This window comes from Lepidochelys kempii, chromosome 6 (genome assembly GCF_965140285.1).
Source record: "Lepidochelys kempii isolate rLepKem1 chromosome 6, rLepKem1.hap1, whole genome shotgun sequence".
NCBI classification, from domain to species: Eukaryota; Metazoa; Chordata; order Testudines; family Cheloniidae; genus Lepidochelys; species Lepidochelys kempii.
The window spans coordinates 2,599,673-2,610,057 of NC_136385.1; the positions used below are offsets into that span (position 1 = coordinate 2,599,673).

General features: G+C 61.5%; 1 protein-coding gene across 1 annotated transcript in view; it reads right to left on the reverse strand.

Annotated features, from left to right (window-relative positions):
- STX1B (syntaxin 1B) overlaps nucleotides 1-10,385 on the reverse strand; it is a 50,907-nt gene that overhangs the window by 5,246 nt on the left and 35,276 nt on the right. The gene's annotated exons all lie outside the window — the stretch shown is intronic.

The following is a 10,385-nucleotide window of genomic DNA, read 5'->3' on the forward strand; positions in this document are numbered from 1 at the left end:
CCATCTGGCCCCAGGGCAGGGGGCGGGCTGGCTCAGGGAGTGGGGAATGGGACACGGGGCCTTTCCCCTTGTGGTGCAGTGACCGGGCCACGGCCAGTCCCTCCCCGTCCCCTGTGGCAGCTAAACGAGCCTGGCTCTAATTATCCCCAGCCACCACGCTGCACTCCGGCTGCCAGCCCCCGCGCTTGCTCACCCCTGGCCCTCTGCAACGTGAAACCTGCCTCCCCCGACCGGCACAGTGTGGGCACGGCCGAAGGTCGCCGGGTTTGTTTGCAAATCTTTGACTTTAGTCCATATTTCTTCCGGCTTCTGCTCCCCCCTGCTAGCCCAGCCCTGGGCTCCCTGCCAGCTCTGCCGGGGCCCCTCGCTCCCGACCCTCAGCCCCCTGCCAGCCCAGCCCTGGGCTCCCGCCCCCTCTATTGCTGACCCTCAGTTTTGCCCTGTATCCCCACTGCTGTCCAGAGCAGTGAATTAAGTGAGCACTTGACGTTGGCAGCCTGAGTTATAACTCAGAGCTTAAACAGGCGCCGGCCTTCCTGAGAACTGCCTCTGTTCTTCCACCCATAATCCCCCTGTGCTGAGAGAGCCTGGTGGGCAGGGAGCCAGGACTCCTGGGTTCTATCCTGGCCCTGGGAGGGGAGTGGGGTCGAGGAGGTCAGAGCGGCAGGGGGTGGGAGCCAGGACTCCTGGGTTCTATCCTGGCCCTGGGAGGGGAGTGGGGTCGAGGAGGTCAGAGCGGCAGGGGGTGGGAGCCAGGACTCCTGGGTTCTATCCTGGCCCTGGGAGGGGAGTGGGGTCGAGGAGGTCAGAGCGGCAGGGGGTGGGAGCCAGGACTCCTGGGTTCTATCCTGGCCCTGGGAGGGGAGTGGGGTCTGGGAGGTCAGAGCGGCAGGGGGTGGGAGCCAGGACTCCTGGGTTCTATCCTGGCCCTGGGAGGGGAGTGGGGTCGAGGAGGTCAGAGCGGCAGGGGGTGGGAGCCAGGACTCCTGGGTTCTATCCTGGCCCTGGGAGGGGAGTGGGGTCTGGGAGGTCAGAGCGGCAGGGGGTGGGAGCCAGGACTCCTGGGTTCTATCCTGGCCCTGGGAGGGGAGTGGGGTCCGGGAGGTCAGAGCGGCAGGGGGTGGGGTGGGAGCCAGGACTCCTGGGTTGCTGCTGGACCTGAGGAGCTGCCTGGGGCTCTGATTCCCTGCATGTTTCTGTTTCGTCTCTCATTCCACCCTGCTGCGATATGCAGCTATGTGAGTAATGGGGAGGTCAGGACCTACATACCACTGCATCCCTGGGCGGAGGCGAAGGCTGGGGCTGTGGAAATCCCACAGCCGCCTTCCATAGGCAGAGACCTGAGTGTCCCCGGTGCAGTAAAGGTCACAGTAACCTTAGGTGCCGCTTGTAAATACACACCACGGGGTGGGGGCAGCCAGGACTCCTGGGTTCTCTCCCCAGCTCTGGGAGGAGAGTGGGGTCTGGGAGTCAGGACTCCTGGGTTCTCTCCACAACTCTGGGAGGAGAGTGGGGTCTGGGAGCCAGGACTCCTGGGTTCTCTCCCCAGCTCTGGGAGGGGCTGGGATCTAGTGGGTTAGAGCAGGGGGGGCTGGGAGCCAGGACTCCTGGGTTCTCTCCCCTGCTCTGGAAGGGGAGTGGGGGCTGGTGGGTTGGGGGGGGGGCTGGGAGCCAGGACTCCTGGGTTCTATCCCCAGCTCTGGGAGGGGAGTGGGGTCTAGGGGGTGGGCTGGGCTCATTTCCTGGTGCAGGGATTTGTGGGGCTCACCCGGGCTCTGTACAGGGCCCGCTGTGTCCCCGCAGTGAGATAATCTCCTAGGCCCGGGGTGGTTTAAATATTGAAAGAAGGGGATTAACCACATTCCGGGACAGAGCTGAGATGGGAATGGGGAGGGAGAACATCTGCCAGCCTCCTGGCAGGAACATCTGGATTGGGGCACCACCCTGGGTGGCAGGAGGGGAAGCCAGCGTGGGGCCCCCCATCCCATCCCCATCCCCAACAATGACAAGCAGTGAGAGCTTGTCCCTGCCCAAGAGGGCTTATGAGCGAGATCAGGCACCCTCTTGTGCCCCTGAGTTCTACCCTGCCTCACCCCACTCCCCTCCCAGAGCTGGGGACTGAACCCAGGAGTCCTGGCTCCCAGCCCCCACTGCTCTAACTGCTAGACCCCACTCCCCTCCCAGAGCTGGGGACTGAACCCAGGAGTCCTGGTTTGCAACCCCCTGGCTCTAACTGCTAGACCCCGGTCCCCTCCCAGAGCTGGGGACTGAACCCAGGAGTCCTGGCTCCCAGCCCCCCCTGCTCTAACTGCTAGACCCCACTCCCCTACCAGAACTGGGGACTGAACCCAGGAGTCCTGGTTTGCAACCCCCTGGCTCTAACTGCTAGACCCCGGTCCCCTCCCAGAGCTGGGGACTGAACCCAGGAGTCCTGGCTCTCAAGCTTTAGCCCATCGTGGGCCCATCGGGTGTAATCCTGCGCTGGCTAGGGACAGGCTGGGTGGGCCCTGAAGTTTCCCTGCCCGGATCCAGGGTCCCCAGGCGGAAGCGGATCGGCGTTACAAGGGGCCCGCGGCTCCCGCGCCATTGGGCACCCCCCTCCCCCGGGGGGCAGCACCGAGCAGGGGACCGGCCTGACGCGAGGCAGGGTGCATTTCTGCCCTCAACCGGGTCTTTGCTCCACAGCCGCTTCCAGAGCTGGCTGAACCTACTGGGGCTTCTCAGCGGCTGCCCGCGGCTCCGGGGGTCTCGGTCCCCCCCAGCGGCGTCTCGCCCAGGCCAGGCCGTTTGGGACCTGGACGCCCGCGCCGACCGTCGGGGGGAGGAGAGTCACCGCCACGGCCGCCGGCTCGAAGGCTCTGGGGAGGGGCAGCGAACCCGTGGCCGGGCGGGTGGGCCTGGCTGCCAGATTCGGGGCAGGAGGGAATACGTCTCCCGGGGTCCCCGGGGGCTCTTTCCTTTTGCCTTCCTCCGTGGTAAGGGGTGCGGATCGTCCCACCCGTGCAGCACCCCCCCCTGCCCTCGCAGGGCCCGGGGGGGCCCCCCCTCAGTCCCTCCGGCTCGCACGCCCCATCAGTCTCCCGTGGGATGGGCTCAACCGGGCGGGCGGGACCCGACCGGCGGGTCGAACGGAGGAGCTCGGAGCCCACCTGGACGCCTCTTGGCCCCCCTCTGGCCTTCACACCAGTCAACCAAGGGGTGCGGGGGGGGGGCGCAAGCGAGCATCTGCCGGGTCTCCAGCGGCCCAGCTCGGCGGTGGTGCCCCTCCACCCTCTCGTGGTGGCCAGGGCCCCATGGCAGACGTTCACCCATCTGCAGGCCCCGCTTTCCAAGGGCTTGGGCGTGACCGGTGGGGGGGTGGGGTGGTGGGGGTGGAACTGGCTGATGCCTGGGGGGGCGGGGGCGGGGGGGGTGCAGGGCTACGCCTGTATTCACGCAGTGCTGCTTAGCTCAGAGAGGTACGGGGCGCTCCTCGCCCTGCCCTCCGGGCACCTCCCCAGCTCAGGGCTGGCCCCACTGCGGCACTCGGGGGTGCTGTGCTGCAGGGAGCGGGGCGGGGGCTCAGCCGGGGGCGCTCTCCCCTGGCGGTCTGGGCTGGCCCCGATGCCCCAGCATCTGATCCCACACCGCAGGGTTTCCTGTGAGTGCCGCGGTCGCTGTGGGAGCCCCCAGTCCACCGAGGTAGAGGGCTGGTCGGGGAGGAAAACTCCCACAATGCACTTCTCCATCCTGTATTCGGGGGTGGGGGGGGCAGGCGTCCATCAGTGCAGAGGAGACGGATCGCAGGGTGGTGCGAAGACCTGGGGTTGATGCCCTGGATCCCTTCGGGTTAGACCCTCAACGGCAGGTGTCTAACGCCCCTTGGCTTTGAAGAGCGTTAGGCGCAGAAGGACCTTGGGTGTGCTCGTGCCTCAGTTTCCCCACTGACAAGGGACGATGGCCCCGGGCAAGTCGCAGCCCAGACGCCAGTGGCTGCGGGGGGAGGGTGCTGTGCGTTCATTCCCCGCCCGCGTTGGGCCTGGCCGGATGGCGAGCACTGCTTCGGGCTGGTGGATTGGGGTGGGGGGGGGATGACCTCTCTTTGGGCAAACCGGCTCACCGACCGGATGCTCAGCCAGGGGCGAGGTGGGCGGGGGGCCTTCCCAGCCTCCGAAGCTGTGTCTCTCCGGGGGAAGCTGCAGCCAGTGGGGTGGGCCCGGACGGGAGCAGCTGGCCACTTTGGCCGAGCGGACCTAGCTCATGGAGGGAAGAATGAAATTGCGGCATCATCTGACCCCTAAGGGACAGGGTGGGGGGGGCGGGGGGGGCATCGCTGCTTGGGCTGGGTTCACACGAGCTAGGAACAGCTGGTCCCCCGTTTCCTGCCCCGGCTGGGAGGGGCTCGCTGGGCTGAGCTGTGGAAGAGATGTGGGGGAGCCCAGGGCCGGGAGAGCAGGGAGCTGCGAGTCGGGGCACCAGTAGAGCTTTGGGGGTAGAGACCGGGGCTTTGGGCTGTGCTGCAGCGAGCGGGGCCGGGGCTCAGCAGGGGGCGCTCTCCCCGGGCAGCCAGGGCCGGCCCCACGCCCCAGTGCGGCGCTAGGGGGCGCTGTGCTGCAGCGAGCGGGGCCGGGGCTCAGCAGGGGGCGCTCTCCCCAGGCAGCCAGGGCCGGCCCCACGCCCCAGTGCGGCGCTAGGGGGCGCTGTGCTGCAGGGAACGGGGGCTCAGCAGGGGGCGCTCTCCCCGGGCAGCCAGGGCCGGCCCCACGCCCCAGTGCGGCGCTAGGGGGCGCTGTGCTGCTGGGAGCGGGGCCGGGGCTCAGCAGGGGGCGCTCTCCCCGGGCAGTCAGGGCCGGCCCCAACGCCCCAGTGCGGAGCTAGGGGGCGCTGTGCTGCAGGGAGCGGGGCCGGGGCTCAGCAGGGGGCGCTCTCCCCGGGCAGTCAGGGCCGGCCCCAACGCCCCAGTGCGGAGCTAGGGGGCGCTGTGCTGCAGCAAGCGGGGCCGGGGCTCAGCAGGGGGCGCTCTCCCCGGGCAGCCAGGGCCGGCCCCAACGCCCCAGTGCGGAGCTAGGGGGCGCTGTGCTGCTGGGAGCGGGGCCGGGGCTCAGCAGGGGGCGCTCTCCCAGGGCAGCCAGGGCCGGCCCCACGCCCCAGTGCGGCGCTAGGGGGCGCTGTGCTGCAGGGAGCGGGCAGAGATTGGTAGGGGGCGCTCTCTCCAGCAGTCTGGGCTGTTCTGGTTACTCCACCCCAGAGGCAGCTGTGTCTGCACAATGGGCAAGTGCTGCCGGCAGGGGAGCAAGGCAGGGATGAATGTTAGGGGCTCAGGCTGTGGCATGGAGCGGGGAGGGGGGTGCTCGGGGAGACAACAGGATTTCCCAGGCAGAAACAGGCTAAGGCAGCCCCTGCCAGATGTGCTCCCCGGCTCAGCATATGTCACTCTGACCCCAAGGGGATTGTTCTAACGAGATTGGCCTGTAACGAGCGGGGCTTACCCAGCCCTGTGCGATTAGCCGCCAATCGGCTTAGAGACAGGCCACTCGGCTGCCTGGTTGCGAACAGTGTCAGTTGTGTGGGCCCTGTCCATCCGCTGGATGCAAACTGTGAAGCCTCCTCCGGCGCAGAGCCCCCTCGCCCCGAGACCAGCCCTGACGGCCAGGGGAGAGCGCCCCCCGCTGAGCCCCCTGCCCTGCCCCCTGCAGCACAGCGCCCCCTAGCCCCGAGACCAGCCCTGACGGCCAGGGGAGAGCGCCCCCCGCTGAGCCCCCTGCCCTGCCCCCTGCAGCACAGCGCCCCCTAGCCCCGAGACCAGCCCTGACGGCCAGGGGAGAGCGCCCCCCGCTGAGCCCCCTGCCCTGCCCCCTGCAGCACAGCGCCCCCTAGCCCCGAGACCAGCTCTGACGGCCAGGGGAGAGCGCCCCCCGCTGAGCCCCCTGCCCTGCCCCCTGCAGCACAGCGCCCCCTCGCCCCGAGACCAGCCCTGACGGCCAGGGGAGAGCGCCCCCCGCTGAGCCCCCTGCCCTGCCCCCTGCAGCACAGCGCCCCCTAGCCCCGAGACCAGCCCTGACGGCCAGGGGAGAGCGCCCCCCGCTGAGCCCCCTGCCCTGCCCCCTGCAGCACAGCGCCCCCTAGCCCCGAGACCAGCCCTGACGGCCAGGGGAGAGCACCCCCCCGCTGAGCCCCCTGCCCTGCCCCCTGCAGCACAGCGCCCCCTAGCCCCGAGACCAGCCCTGACGGCCAGGGGAGAGCGCCCCCCGCTGAGCCCCCTGCCCTGCCCCCTGCAGCACAGCGCCCCCAAGCCCTGGGGCCAGGCCTGACGGCCAGGGGAGAGCACCCCCCGCTGAGCCCCCTGCCCTGCCCCCTGCAGCACAGCGCCCCCAAGCCCTGGGGCCAGGCCTGACGGCCAGGGGAGAGAGCGCCCCCTGCTGGAGGGGATCAGGGCCTTGCGTGTTTGTGGCTATCTCCACCTTGAGACGCACTGCCCTGTTTATTCCCGGGGCCCTCTTTCCTGCCCGCGATGGAGTGGGGCGGTGGCTGCTGCCCAGAGATTTGCCCTCGTCCCCGGTATCAGCTAGACAGACAGGCGGCTCAGAAGGAAGGTCCTCCCCCCGGGGTGGGGGTGGCATGTGAATGCCTGACAGCAAAGCAACAGCACACATAGGGGGATAGACCGATGGAGGGGGGCCCCTCTGTCATTCGAGGATCTCAAAGCACCAGACACACAAAAGAATTACATCTCCCAGAGCTGGGGAGAGATCCCAGGAGTCCGGACTCCCAGCCCCCCTCTGTCCCACCCCCACTCCCCTCTTGGAGAACCCAGGTGTCCTGATCCACCAGCCATCCCATTTTAACTCACTAAGCCCGTCCAGTCTCAGAGAAAAACAAGGATGAACTGAAGAGAGGAAAGCTGTTCATACAGAAACAGAGACGCACAGGACCAGATGAGAATCAGAGAATCAGAGAATCTCAGGGTTGGAAGGGACCTCAGGAGGTCATCTAGTCCAACCCCCTGCTCAAAGCAGGGCCAATCCCCAACTAAATCATCCCAGCCAGGGCTTTGTCAAGCCTGACCTTAAAAACTTCTAAGGAAGGAGATTCCACCACCTCCCTAGGGAACCCATTCCAGTGCTTCCCCACCCTGCTAGTGAAAAAGTTTTTCCTAATATTCAACCTAAACCTCCCCCACGGCAACTTGAGACCATTGCTCCTTGTTCTGTCATCTGCTACCACTGAGAACAGCCGAGCTCCATCCTCTTGGGAACCCCCTTTCAGGTAGTTGAAAGCAGCTCTCAAATCCCCCCTCACTCTTCTCTTTCGGGTGGGGGACCATTTGTTACACTGTTGATGGTTGCTATATGGGGGGGTTGTCAACACTTTTCAGCTCAAGAACCCTTTTCTTGGCTTTAGCTGGGATCAGGGGGTCTGACTCCCCCCCCACCCCATGAGTCCTGTGTGTGACCCCCCCCTCCCCAGTCAATACCCCCACCTCTATGAAAACCTATAAAGGGAACGGTGGTGAAAGACCGGCCCTGATTCCATCTCGTGATGCCCAGCCAAGGCAGGCGTGAAATCGGGCCGACGGGGGGTCCGCACGCTCGGCCCGAATGGAGGCACAGGGTGGGCCAAGACGGGGATGAGGGCCTGGAAGGGACAGCTGGAGAGGAAGAGGGGACAGGAGCGAGCTGAGGACAGGAAGAGGCACTGGAGAATTGGAGAGAGCCGGACAGTTGCCAAGAACCGACGAGCACCAGCTAGAAAGTTGGCGAGCGCCCATAAGGAGATTGCTCAGAGATTGCAGTGCGTCAGACAGAAAGGCGCAGCGGGCGAGAGAGAAAGTTGTGGAGAGCTGACACAACCAAAAGGCACCACCAGAAACCATGAGAACCAAAGGAAAACAGACAACAGACGACAGGTGCTTTTTGAGTCCTTTTTTTTGGTTTTTTTGAACCCACACAGACTTTAAATTTTTTCATTCATTCGTTGTTTTTGCTTTGTTTTTTTCTCTCGTTCCAGAGGAGAGCAGAGCGCAAGGCAGAAGAATAAAGGGTACACGCCACAATCTCAAACCAGGTTTGGTGGGGGGGTTTTTTTTTGTTCTTTTTTTTTATGTTTTAGGGTTTTTTTTTCATTAAAACATGCAAGCATCTTTTTTCAAACCCGTGAGACAAAAGTTTTGCAGAGAAAAAATATTACAATTCCAGTCAAGCCAGGGATTAAGTCCTAAACCTTCCGCAGGAGATGAAAATATCTTGTGGCTCTTTCCTGGGTTTTTTCTGAGCATGGATTTCACCTGATAAATATTCATGCTTGCTGAGACAAACTGTGTGCTCCTATCAAATTCTAATCTTTGATCACTTTGCTGATGGGCACAATGAATGAGATGAAGACTGACTATTTTTTCGCTTTAGTGTAATTTCACCCCAATATTTTAGCCCCAAAATATTTATTCTTACTGAGACAAATTGTTTGGTCCTATGGGACTAAATCCTAATCTATTGTGCTGGTGGAAGAGTTGTATTGGGATGAATCTGACCATTAATTTTAAGGAGGGATTGCTGTGATCTTCTCCCGATTTGGTAAATTCTGAAGTCTAACCCTTGCCGGTGAATCTTCATCTTTTTATAGGGGACAGGGAAGTTCAACTTGATATTTTTAAGCCACAAATTGTGCTAGATTTGATTGTGCATTATCTCCAGAAGGAGCCCCAGTGGCTGAGAGGTGAAATCAGACAAATTCAGGCCAGAAACAAGGGACAAATTTTTTCACGGCAGCGTGGCCAACTCTGGAGATTTTCGTTGCAACTCTCTCGACAACTGGCACTCACTCTAAAGCCCCAGTGTCCTGTGATGACGGGGGAATCTCAGCTGTCAAACTGTTTTTTAAAAACTAAGTTTTTAGTCAATAGGGTTGTAGAGAAAAGCTCCAAAATGCAGTGTTAACAAAATGGAAGGCCGATAACCTACCATTTGGTATATTTTAAAGCTGATCTCATGGGCTTTCAAGATTCAGCGTCAACAACATGAAAGATGCAACAGATTCTCCATAGCTTGGCACCGTGTAGCTTGACATTGGCTGTGTCTCCACGGGCTACCCTCTTGCTCAAACTCAAGGTAATGCAGGAATCACGGGCAGAGTGGGGTGGGGGAAAATTCTCTGGGTTGTGTCAGACTGGATGATCTCTTCGGGCCTTTAATGTCTAATGAAATGAAATGTCTGCATTCTGCATATACATAATCAAACTCTCTGAAAAGCCTGGCTGGTGAGTCTATGTTAGCAAAGCAAAGCCTGGAGTTAAAAGATCTGGGTTGTCTTAAATCATTTACTTTCTAGACAATGTGCTTCAGACAAATGTAAATCACTGAGTGAAGTTCAGGGGTTGCCAGATGAAATTCTCTGGCTTGTGCTATGCAAGGGACAGACTAGATCGCCTGCTTGAGTGGGACAAGGTTGAGCAATTAGCCGCTGGCTTTAATGATGCACATTAGGACAGACATTGAAAACCGGAAGAATCAGACAATTCATTTGCTTTCCAATGAAAAAAAGAAAAGAAAAGAAAGAAAGACTTAAAACAAATAGATTAAAAACTCAGAAGCAAATGCCCAGAAGTGACACTCGAATGCTCCGCGACCAGGCTGGGGGTGGGGGGAAAAGCGCATTCAGAGGGGAAAAAGCAACTCAGCAGGCAAAAGGAAATGACCCGTCGTGCTCCTCAGTTAATATTTACACACAGCAGAAGGGATGGAAGGAACGAATGGCAAAATAGACCCAGAGGAAAGGAAGGAGAGGAGTGGGGGGGAGGTGACCCTGTTAACAGGATGGGGCCTGGGATCCTGCCGAAACTGACGCGCCGGCTGAAACTGACGGGGGCCGTGAACGCCTTTAACTTTATGCGCGTGCTTAAATCTGAAGCCACTTATTGTTCTCGTTACGTCCTTCGCCTAAGCAAGCCGTCCCATGAACCCCAACGGGATCGACGGGCGGCCCAGATTTCCACGAAGCAGCCAAGGGCACATTGAGTCTGATCCAAAGGCAGAGACGCTCCGAAAGGAAGCGGTGGATTGGCCCGAAACGTCAGCTCTCGATTGGCCGCCTTGCTGGAAGACACGTGAGCTAGCCACAGGGTTTTAGGCTCCGGGCAGGGATCGGACAAGACACTCAAAAGCCCATCGACTCTTCCCGCTAGTCGGCAGGTCGGCATCTCAAAGGCAGGTTTATGTGCCGCAGTGAGCAGGGATGGATTTGGGCGCATAGGACCGGAGAGGTGATGCCAGCAAATCCATCCCGTTCGTGCTCTGACCAGCTGCTTGGCTGAATCGGTACCTGCAGGCACAAAAGCAAAGCCTGTTGTGCGTTTATAAAATCCGGATCCTCGACTGTATTTCATTCAGCTCATTTCCACGGACTTCAAGGAA